At 38.4% G+C, this 9,510-nt stretch overlaps 1 pseudogene; it reads left to right on the top strand.

Moving 5' to 3' along the window:
- The first annotated feature begins 3,969 nt into the window (after nucleotides 1-3,969).
- LOC103666325 lies at nucleotides 3,970-8,938 on the top strand (annotated as a pseudogene).
- Nucleotides 8,939-9,510: the final 572 nt, after the last annotated feature.

Below are 9,510 nucleotides of genomic sequence, written 5' to 3'. Positions count from 1 at the left end.
CAACACACAGCCTCGTAGAGCAAGAGTCGGATATTTACATTTGGCTAGAATTAAACAGCCTCTACATTCAAGGTTCTTTTGGTTAGAATGAGACATATTTGCAAAGAGGGAGGGATTTTGTTCTTTTTCCATTCTCTCTGGGAGCACTGAGTGATCACATAGTGATTTCAGACATGGACAAAGAAGCAAAAAGAAAGAAGGAAAAGAGAGGAGAGTATAAGAAATAAGAAGGGTGAGGCGGAGAGGGAGGGTGAGAGGGAGAAGAGAAAAAAGAAGAAAAATCTAACTCATGCAAAATTATAAATGCACAATAAAAGATCTTTGTCTTTTGGCAATCTCCCCAAATACATCCATGTCAAAATGAGAAACAATCTCATAAATTCCAGGAATGGTTTACTAATGGTAGACTTAGGAATTATCATAAAAACACAAGGATAGTTTTCACCGGGGCTCAAACGGTAGTGGAAATCTCGGGTCACAATAGCACCCAGCTCTGCCTTAGTGAAGCTTCTAGTTTCACAGGGTATAGTGTGCCTCTGGGTACCTGCTAAACACACAGTTCTTTTGTGTGTGTGTGTGTGTGTGTGTGTGTGTGAGGGGAAGGAGGTTTATACATTTTAGAACTCATTAGCCTCATTGGATTCTTAATCTTACCAAAGAGAAAAAAAAATCATAGGCAAAATCATGGTATCAAGGAAACAAAATATTTGCTAATTGTAAATGAATCATCCCTACAGCAATTATTTAAGCCTAGTAGAGAAGACATCTTTCCAGCCCCTCTCCATGGCTTCCCACTTCTTCAGTTTTCATGACCTTATTGCAAATAACACCATGCGTTTCCAACATAAAGCCATTTGTCTCCTTGAAGAAAAAAACCAAAAACCTGGAGCCTTATGTGTTCTTGATATCAATTTCACAAACAAAGAAATGCACTTACTGTGGCAGGGTTTCTGGTTTGGAAGACATCTTTCCAGCCCCTCTCCATGGCTTCCCACTTCTTCAGTTTTCATGACCTTATTGCAAATAACACCATGCGTTTCCAACATAAAGCCATTTGTCTCCTTGAAGAAAAAAACCAAAAACCTGGAGCCTTATGTGTTCTTGATATCAATTTCACAAACAAAGAAATGCACTTACTGTGGCAGGTTTTCTGGTTCAGAGTTCGTAGAATTCCTAGAGAAAAAAATGAAAAGAAAATATATTTTTACTCTAAGACTAAGAAACATATAACTCTAAATATCAAAAGTTGTCTTTAGCTTTTCCACTTTAGTTTCTTAGTTCAATTAAACTATCTTTTTTAAAAATCATTTCAAGACATATACATCATCCCGTGATGGTACTGCTGTGTGCAGCCATGAACATTTGCTCCAGGAGATGGCCTGGCCTGACATGCTTCTCATCTTGTGATTTTAGCACAAGTTGTAATAACTGGTCTGAATTGCCACTCTTGACTGAAAGCACGTCATGATAGAGAAGTAGTTTGCTCAGCACTGATTCAGTGTAGACATCTTCCTTAAATCCCTGTCTAAAAGATACAAAGCACGAGAAGAAATCAGAAATCCGGCATTTCAAATAGGCATTTATTACAATGCTCGCCCACTTTCTCTGGGCTTTCTGAAGTCCCATTTACTACTTCTCTATAAGTGTTTTGAGTGCTTATCATTTCTTTTCTTTCTGTTATTAGTTTTCACCACTGAGGAGGGTAAAGAACATAAAATTTATTTACCCTTTCTCTGGGTGTGTAGATCTTGAGGAAAGAATCTCAATTTCTTTCAGCTAAGTCACAGTGGAGTGGCTATGAGAAATAAAGAATCCTGAAAATAACATCTTATCCATTGACACAGTGTCTGCTATATGCAAGGTTAAATTATCTTGGATCACTGTGGTAATTCACATTTTTTATTCCTATTGGTAGTAAATTTTAACTGATGCTCTATGTATTTGAGCCATCCATAGGTTTATCTGTCTGAATCCTGACGTCAAGAGGCTTCAAAGTATTAGAAGCAAAGATATCAAGAAAAGAACTTTCAAGGGTTCAATGGGATTTTGAATAAATATGAATCCCAATTCTCACCCACTAAGATGTCTTAAGGGGGTAAGGACATATAATCTGATTTTAAATTTCTTATTTGTCATTTACCCATTCAACAAATATTTATTTGGTGCCTACTATGTGGCAGGCACTGTGATGGGTGCTGGACATACAGTATCCTCATGGAGCTTATATTTTAGTGGTGGAAGACAGGGAATAAAAAATACATATGTAAACAAAATTATGTTAATAATTGTAAAGAAAAATAAAATAGAGAAGAGAATAGGAAGGATTGAGATGAAGGATTATTAGTTATTGAGCAAGAAAGGCCCTTTTGGGGTTAAAATTAATAAAATATCTGGTCCAAAGGGACCAAAATTTATGCTTTATCGGGAAAAGAGTACTCAGACAGAAGGAACCACATACAACTTTGCTTGGCTTAAAAGCTTAAGTTTCCCTGGCATGGTTGTTCTGCCTGAGTCAGCAATAACATAGAAACCAATAGAAGCTTGACAAAGTTGTTCATAGAAGATTTGCAGTTTTCTCCATTTTAAATATTGAGAAGTATCTCAACATAACAAGATTAAATTTTAAAACAATTATTATTGTGAAACAATGTACACTTTCAAAACAATAAACAGAAAATGCTAAACATCCATATACCCACCACCTTAATCTTAAATTCTTGCGACATTTTCCAAAATTCTTTTAAGGAAGTAAAGCATCTAGGGGAGTGATGACCACACTGACTCCATTTTTGGCCCTCCATCTTGTCGATATGCAAACAATGACCTCCCTCCTTCAGGGCTACATGTTTTAGGCCCCTGAAGGTTAACGTAAGCCCTGACCAGAGTGCCCAAAGGCTTCTTCTGATTTTCCCTAAAGGGAAAGAATAGCAGTCTCCCCTGTAGCTAGTCAGTAGAAATGACTGGCGTACAGATGGCCGCACTGTAGATAGCTACCCTGTGACCTCACCGCCATGTCCCTCTCTCTGTAAAGCTGGGAATTAAGGTCCAGACCTGGTGGCGAATAGCTTCAGATAATGGGGGTGGAGAATGGCTGTGTAAGGCCTGGATTGTCAGCCTCACTTCCCCTCCGTGTCAACAGTGTGTTGTGGCTTGCATTATAGCTTGGTTTCAAAGTGTCTTCTCAGTCTGGAGGATACTTTACTGATCTTCCTCCACCTTCTAAGAAGCATCAGAGAGACAATGAAGATATTTGTGTACCTGTGTTATTTAGGGTTTATCGTTGGAAGTAACAAAATAGTATGAAGATCAAATTGTTGGCTGATGCCAGTACCGAGAACACGAATGTGTTCATTAGCACACAGGAGACCCAGCAGTGAGTGGAAACACCCCATCTAGCATCAGCATGAAAAAGAGTTCCCACAGTGAAAAGGACAAAGTATCAGGGAGGGGACACCATAGAAAAGAGCTTCAAATTTCTAGAAATTCAACTTTCTACACAGGTAATCCACAAGGGCGCAGATATAACAAGGAGCAAAGACTACAAAGGTTGCCATACGCTCTGATGATAGGATGAAATGTAAACACACAATGTAGGTAGGTCCTTATCCAAAAAAATGGTGCTCGGGCAGTAACAATACAGAAGGCCACAGAGACCCACTGGGAGAAATGACCAATGAGCACCTACAGGAGTATACAGAAAGGGAGTCAGTTGATCAGGAATATAAAACTTCTTCCAGGGAGGAGACCATGTAGAAATGAGGAATGACATCCTTGGTCGGCAATACACGGAACCAGTGTTTGCTGCCTTAATCAACTGAAGGTGAACAGAATGCAGAAGACGGCAATCCCAACATTATCTTAGCATACAGCTACAGATCAGGAGACACACTCAGGTTCTATAGCTGTTATGGAAGCTGCAGAAGCCCAGTCCCTGCATGCTTGAGCAACCTGCACTGCTAATACTTGGTGATGATAGTGAAGGAAAAGACAGGACAGGGACATACTGACATTCTGAATGCAGATAATAATGTGGATACAATGAAGTACGTGGTAAATTGCAGCATAAATAACCATGAAGCCTGGGTAAATTGTTCCAAACAGTACCAGTCCTAGCCATCGAACCAGTCACAGAAATTATAAAACCCCTCTTCGGTCAGGAACTGGGTAGTCCAATAATTAACGTGCAGATAAAATTTGTGGATGATATTTTAAAAATCTCAGGACAGCCAAGAAACAGGTGAAGAAAGATAACAGTGACCACTGACAGGATGAAAACCTTCACAGGTGTGTTCTGCTTCTCATAGGATAACTGCAAAACTCCCAACTAAGTCATTTTGATATCAAGGGTTGGAAACTCAAATAAATAGTTGCACAGCATTCCTCAAAAAATCTGCTCCTTTGGGACAGAAGTTAAAAGATATTACTGATTATTTTTTTTTAATGGCAAAGGACACTTAATTGGGTAAAGTGAAATCAAATGATAAATAAAAGACTTAACAATAATTAAAACGAGTAAGAAAACAGTGAGGAAAATTATGGATGGAATGAAATACTTTCCACAGACTCTAGAGCCTTACATTCGTGTTCAAACAGACAGCACCACTGACCCATTGAGGATAAGAAAATTGGACTGTCCAGCTTCCTTAGAAAACAGCAGTCCTAAAGAACCAACATAAGAATACTTGCCAACTCCACTTTGGCTCTGTAGTTTTCGTACAGAATGCTTTTAAAATCTTTTAACCTATTTTTTAAATCTACCCTAGTGATGTTATTAAACTTTTAAATCCAGTTGTCATAAGACTACTTTACCTAGTTGGGATTTCATATGTTCTTAATATATGATTAGAATGCATGATGAGGCAATTCTTTTTTTTTTTTTTAATTTGGAGTTGCCTTTCATTTGTTGCTATAATCAGACCCTGACGGGGTTTCTCAACTTTAATGTGCATATAAATTACCTTGGGATCTTGTTAAAATGCAGATTCTGTCTCAATAGGATTGAAGCTAAACTGGGTCTAAGATTCTGAATTTCCAACAATTTCCTAGGTGATGCTGATGCCGTTGATGTGAGGGTAACACCTTGAATAGCAAGACCTTGGACCTCACTTGTGCCATCCCAACCCCAACCTTGTCCTGCTTAGAGCTTTCGTATTAGTAAGTGAAGTCGGGCCTGGAGACGATGGCAGAAGCAGATGAGATCATGGCAGTTTTTAAATAAACATTATCTCATCCCTAAAGAAATCGAAGAATTTTTCCCAAACAGTGGTTTTCTTGCAGGCAAGTTGTTAGATCTGCGAGGATGTAAATAGGTCATTCGTTATATGCCATAAGCTTGTCTTAAACACTTTGTAATATTTTTTTAATTAACATGTAGCAAGAAATAGGCCTCTGAAAGTTAAGAACCGCAAAACAATAAAGAAAGTAAACCCTTTTATTGAAAAGCTCCAATTCCCATCTTAACATCTTATTCACAACCTAATCGTAACCCAATTAAGAAAATTAAGATAAGTAGAAACAGCTGGAACAGAAGGCACTCGGAGTGAAGTGTACCCTCCACACTCATTATTTGATGGAGATCATTACCCAACTCTACACACAGTGCGTGATATTTAATATGATTGGGCTAATTTATATCTGAAAAGAATAAGAGCACCTATGTAAAGAAATGAATCGACCTATTAGCTCTGATTCTTTAAACACTCCATTATTTGATGTTTCAAGTGTAGCCATGTGATAAGCCTAGGTAATGTGGTTAGTCTGCTCTCTGTGTCCCCCCATGGCTTTTCCTCTTTTACCTTTCGGTCATGGCATTGTATTTATCCTATGAGTGTTGCAACCAGAGAGGGACTGGTAACAGCACTGAGATGTCCAGTGTTCAATTTTATGTGTGGTTAAAGACAGGATGAAAGTCTGGTTTGAATTTTACACCCGTAATCACACAAATATTATCTTGCCATTCAAGGAATTCTCACACTGAAGAAAATCCCACATTGCTGTAATACGTTGTTTAAGAAGACAAGCTATGCATCACAAAGGGGCATTCGTTTTTTCTTTTCTTTTTTTTTTTAATCTATATTCGATGATGGATGTTAGCTAAACCTATTGTGGGAGTCATTTCACAATTCATGTAAGTCAAACCATCATGCTGTACACTTTATTTTTATTTATTTTTTTTAAAGATTTTATTTATTCATTCGACAGAGATAGAGACAGCCAGTGAGAGAGGGAACACAAGCAGGGGGACTGGGAGAGGAAGAAGCAGGCTCCCAGCAAAGGAGCCTGATGTGGGGCTCGATCTGGGAACGCCGGGACCACGCCCTGAGCCGAAGGCAGGCGCCTAATGACTGAGCCACCCAGGCGCCCCATGTACACTTTAAACTTATACAGTGATATATGTCCATTATTTCTCAGTAAAACTGGGGAGGAAAAAAGACCACGGGTTATACTGTTAAAAGTAGGGACACTTAAACCCTCCAAGGCTTACATTCCTCATGTGCAAATAATAGGCAGTAACCATGCATATCTCACAGGACTGTTGAGAGGATTAAATGAAATAACTCATGTAAAACCCTTGGATTGTGCCTGGCCGGTGCAACTCCTTGGTAAATACTAGCTTTCTTTGTGTCCTGGGACCTCGCACTTGGATTATTATGATTCAGGATCTCTCTTCAAGATCAGCTCCTAGACTAAATACATTGTGATTTATAGACTGTCCAGCGTGTATACACATGGATATCTCACCATCCCAGCAGGCCCATCTACAATTATGCTGTGGAATTCATGAAAACAAGTAAAATAAATGACAGTAAAAAAATAATACTTTTGGTATGTATATCAGCAATATGAATATAAGCTAAAATATTAATGAAGACATAGTTTCAAATTATTTTGGTGTGTTTCCATCTTAAATAAAAACGCAAAGACATTGTATTTTCTTGTCTGAAATCATGTTTAGTTGTTATCTATGGTTTCTGCATTTTGAGTGGATAGTGTAAGCAAACATAAGAATGCAATCTATTACATGATATCTGAGGACTACAAACTCTGATTCCCCTCTACGTGCGTGCGTGTGCGCACACACACACACACACACACACTAAACTCTACCTTCATATATGTATTTGTGGGAAATATGGCCATTTAAAAAGTGTCCTGAGCAGTCTGATACATTTGAACTTCGTCTATACAATACTAACAGGACTCTTCAATTTGCTCAAGACTGTAAAACAACTCATCAATTTAATGAGAGAGAGGTAGGGTTGCTTCATGGAATTAGCCAGTGGTTCACTGAGCTCACTGGTCAATTCAGTCGACTTATGCCACCTGGTAACCCCGGAGAGGGAGCCGGCCCAGTTCAGTAGCTTCAAGCACTGCTCTGGTTTATGCTGGAAAGGTAATCTGTTGGTAGTATAGCCATGTTAGGGTTGGTGAGAGTTCTGATTCTATAAGAAAATGAGCAACTAGCTGTATTTTGTATTACCAGGGAAAAAAGGAACAAAAAAGATGTACTCTCTCGTACATACGTAATGTGTTACATCCACAGGATAAATGGGCTAAAACTCCATTTCTGATAGAGCAATCTCAGATCCAGAAGAAGAAAAATAATATATTCATGACTGTGACTAGATTTGCGTTAACATAGCTAAAGGTAAAATTTTACCCCTTGTGTTTATGCTTCTTGACAATCTGGTACTTAATTTGGGGGGAATTTCTATTTCCAATATCCCCAGGCAATATGCATATATAGAAATGTTCAGCTACTTAAAAGTGACGTGGAAGCAATTCTGCATATCTTTCATGACTAATGGAAATACAAAAAAAAAAAAAAAAAGAGCAGTTTCTAACTAGCTAAGCTTGACAAGCTTAGATTTATACTTCATAAACCTGATTATTTATAGCCCATTTATTTCCATACTAACTATAGAACAACCAAATAGTCAATGAAATTTGATTGTTATTTTGAAGATTTGTGACCAAATTAGTTTGTACATTTTGTCTGAATTGTTTTTTTCCCAATTAAGTTATTATTTTTTTAGAATCTAAAGAAAATAATTGAACATGCATAGTATTAAGAAATAAATAATGGTTCTAAAAAGCAAGAATAATTTCAAATAACATTAGTGAATTTAAAAATAACATGCTTTTTAAGGGATCAGTATTCAGCAATTAAATATACAAATTAATCAGTATGGAGATAATACAGGATTATTAGGAAAAAATAAAAATACGAAGGCTCCATGAATTAGCTATCCATACACCCAAACTTGTACAGGCTTTCCTGGGCTCCCTGACTCCCCTGGTGCTCCCGCTGCCCTCCCTCCCTAGCTCCCATCAGTGGTGTGTAGTCCTACCTCCAACTCAAATGCTCATCTGGGGGAGCTGGAAACAAGTGTGGGGTCTGTGGGAGTGCTGTGAACCTTGTGGAAAAGGTCCAGGGTCCTGGGAGAAGTGTTCACCGACTGCAGCTTTCTGTGCATGGATTGCAGGACAAATTTAGATGGCATAGTGGTAGTGATGCATGATGAAGAGATCTACTTGCAAATCTTACTATGGAAAGAAGGATAGGCTGAAAGGCTACTGTTGCAGCCAGGACACTGGCGCACTCAACATGGACGGTGAGGAGAGGCTGGGCATCAAACCCAAGTTCAACCTCACATGATTATGACAAATCCAAACACTTCTTAATTTGCTCAGAAATACAGAGGTACGGAGAAGTGTCCCACATATGGAGATTCTGTATATGATGCTGAGAAGATAACTGGAGCTGGAAAACCCTAGCACAAAAACTGTTTCCTAAGTGCCAAGTGTGGGAAGGATCTTGAACCAACAACTCTAAGAAAGAAGATGAAATCTATTGTAAAGGATGCTATGCAAAGAACTTGGGGCCCCTGGGATTAGCTATGGCTATGGAGCAGGAGTCCTTTTTCACACTCAGTAAAGGTGTAAACCCAGAACTGAGGTCATACACTGAGAATCTCTACATAATCTAATAGGAAGCTGCTGTAAAATTCTATGAGCATATCGTTCCTATTACCCTGTCCATGGATAGGCTGACTGGCTAGTAGAAAGAGAGCACTGTATCTTTTTGCTTTATTCATCAATATTTTCAAGAGCCATTTCTTTTACATTTTTTTAATTATTTATTTATTTGACAAAGAGAGAGAGAGAGAGAGAGAGAGAGAGAGAGAGCATGATCAGGGGGAGGGGCAGAGGGAGAGGGAGAAGCAGACTCCATGATGAGCAGGGAGCCCAATGCAGGGACTTGATCCCAGGACCCTGGGATCATGATCTGAGCCAAAGGCAGATGTTTAGCTGACTGAGCCACCCAGGCACCCCTCTTTTACATTTTAAATAAAAGTTCAGTTTGAAAATAAAAAACATCCCTATGTACTATTTACTATTCAAATACAATATTTCAAAAGCATTTAAATTAATATTAAAGTAATATGTTATAATACAACTTCTATTCCATTAAAAGTTTCAACCTTATTTGCATTGTTTTGTAATTGG

Source organism: Ursus maritimus, unplaced genomic scaffold (genome assembly GCF_017311325.1).
Source record: "Ursus maritimus isolate PB19 unplaced genomic scaffold, ASM1731132v1 scaffold_36, whole genome shotgun sequence".
Classification (NCBI taxonomy): domain Eukaryota; kingdom Metazoa; phylum Chordata; class Mammalia; order Carnivora; family Ursidae; genus Ursus; species Ursus maritimus.
The sequence above is the reverse complement of the archived record's forward strand: the minus strand, read 5'-3'. Positions and strand labels throughout refer to the sequence as shown.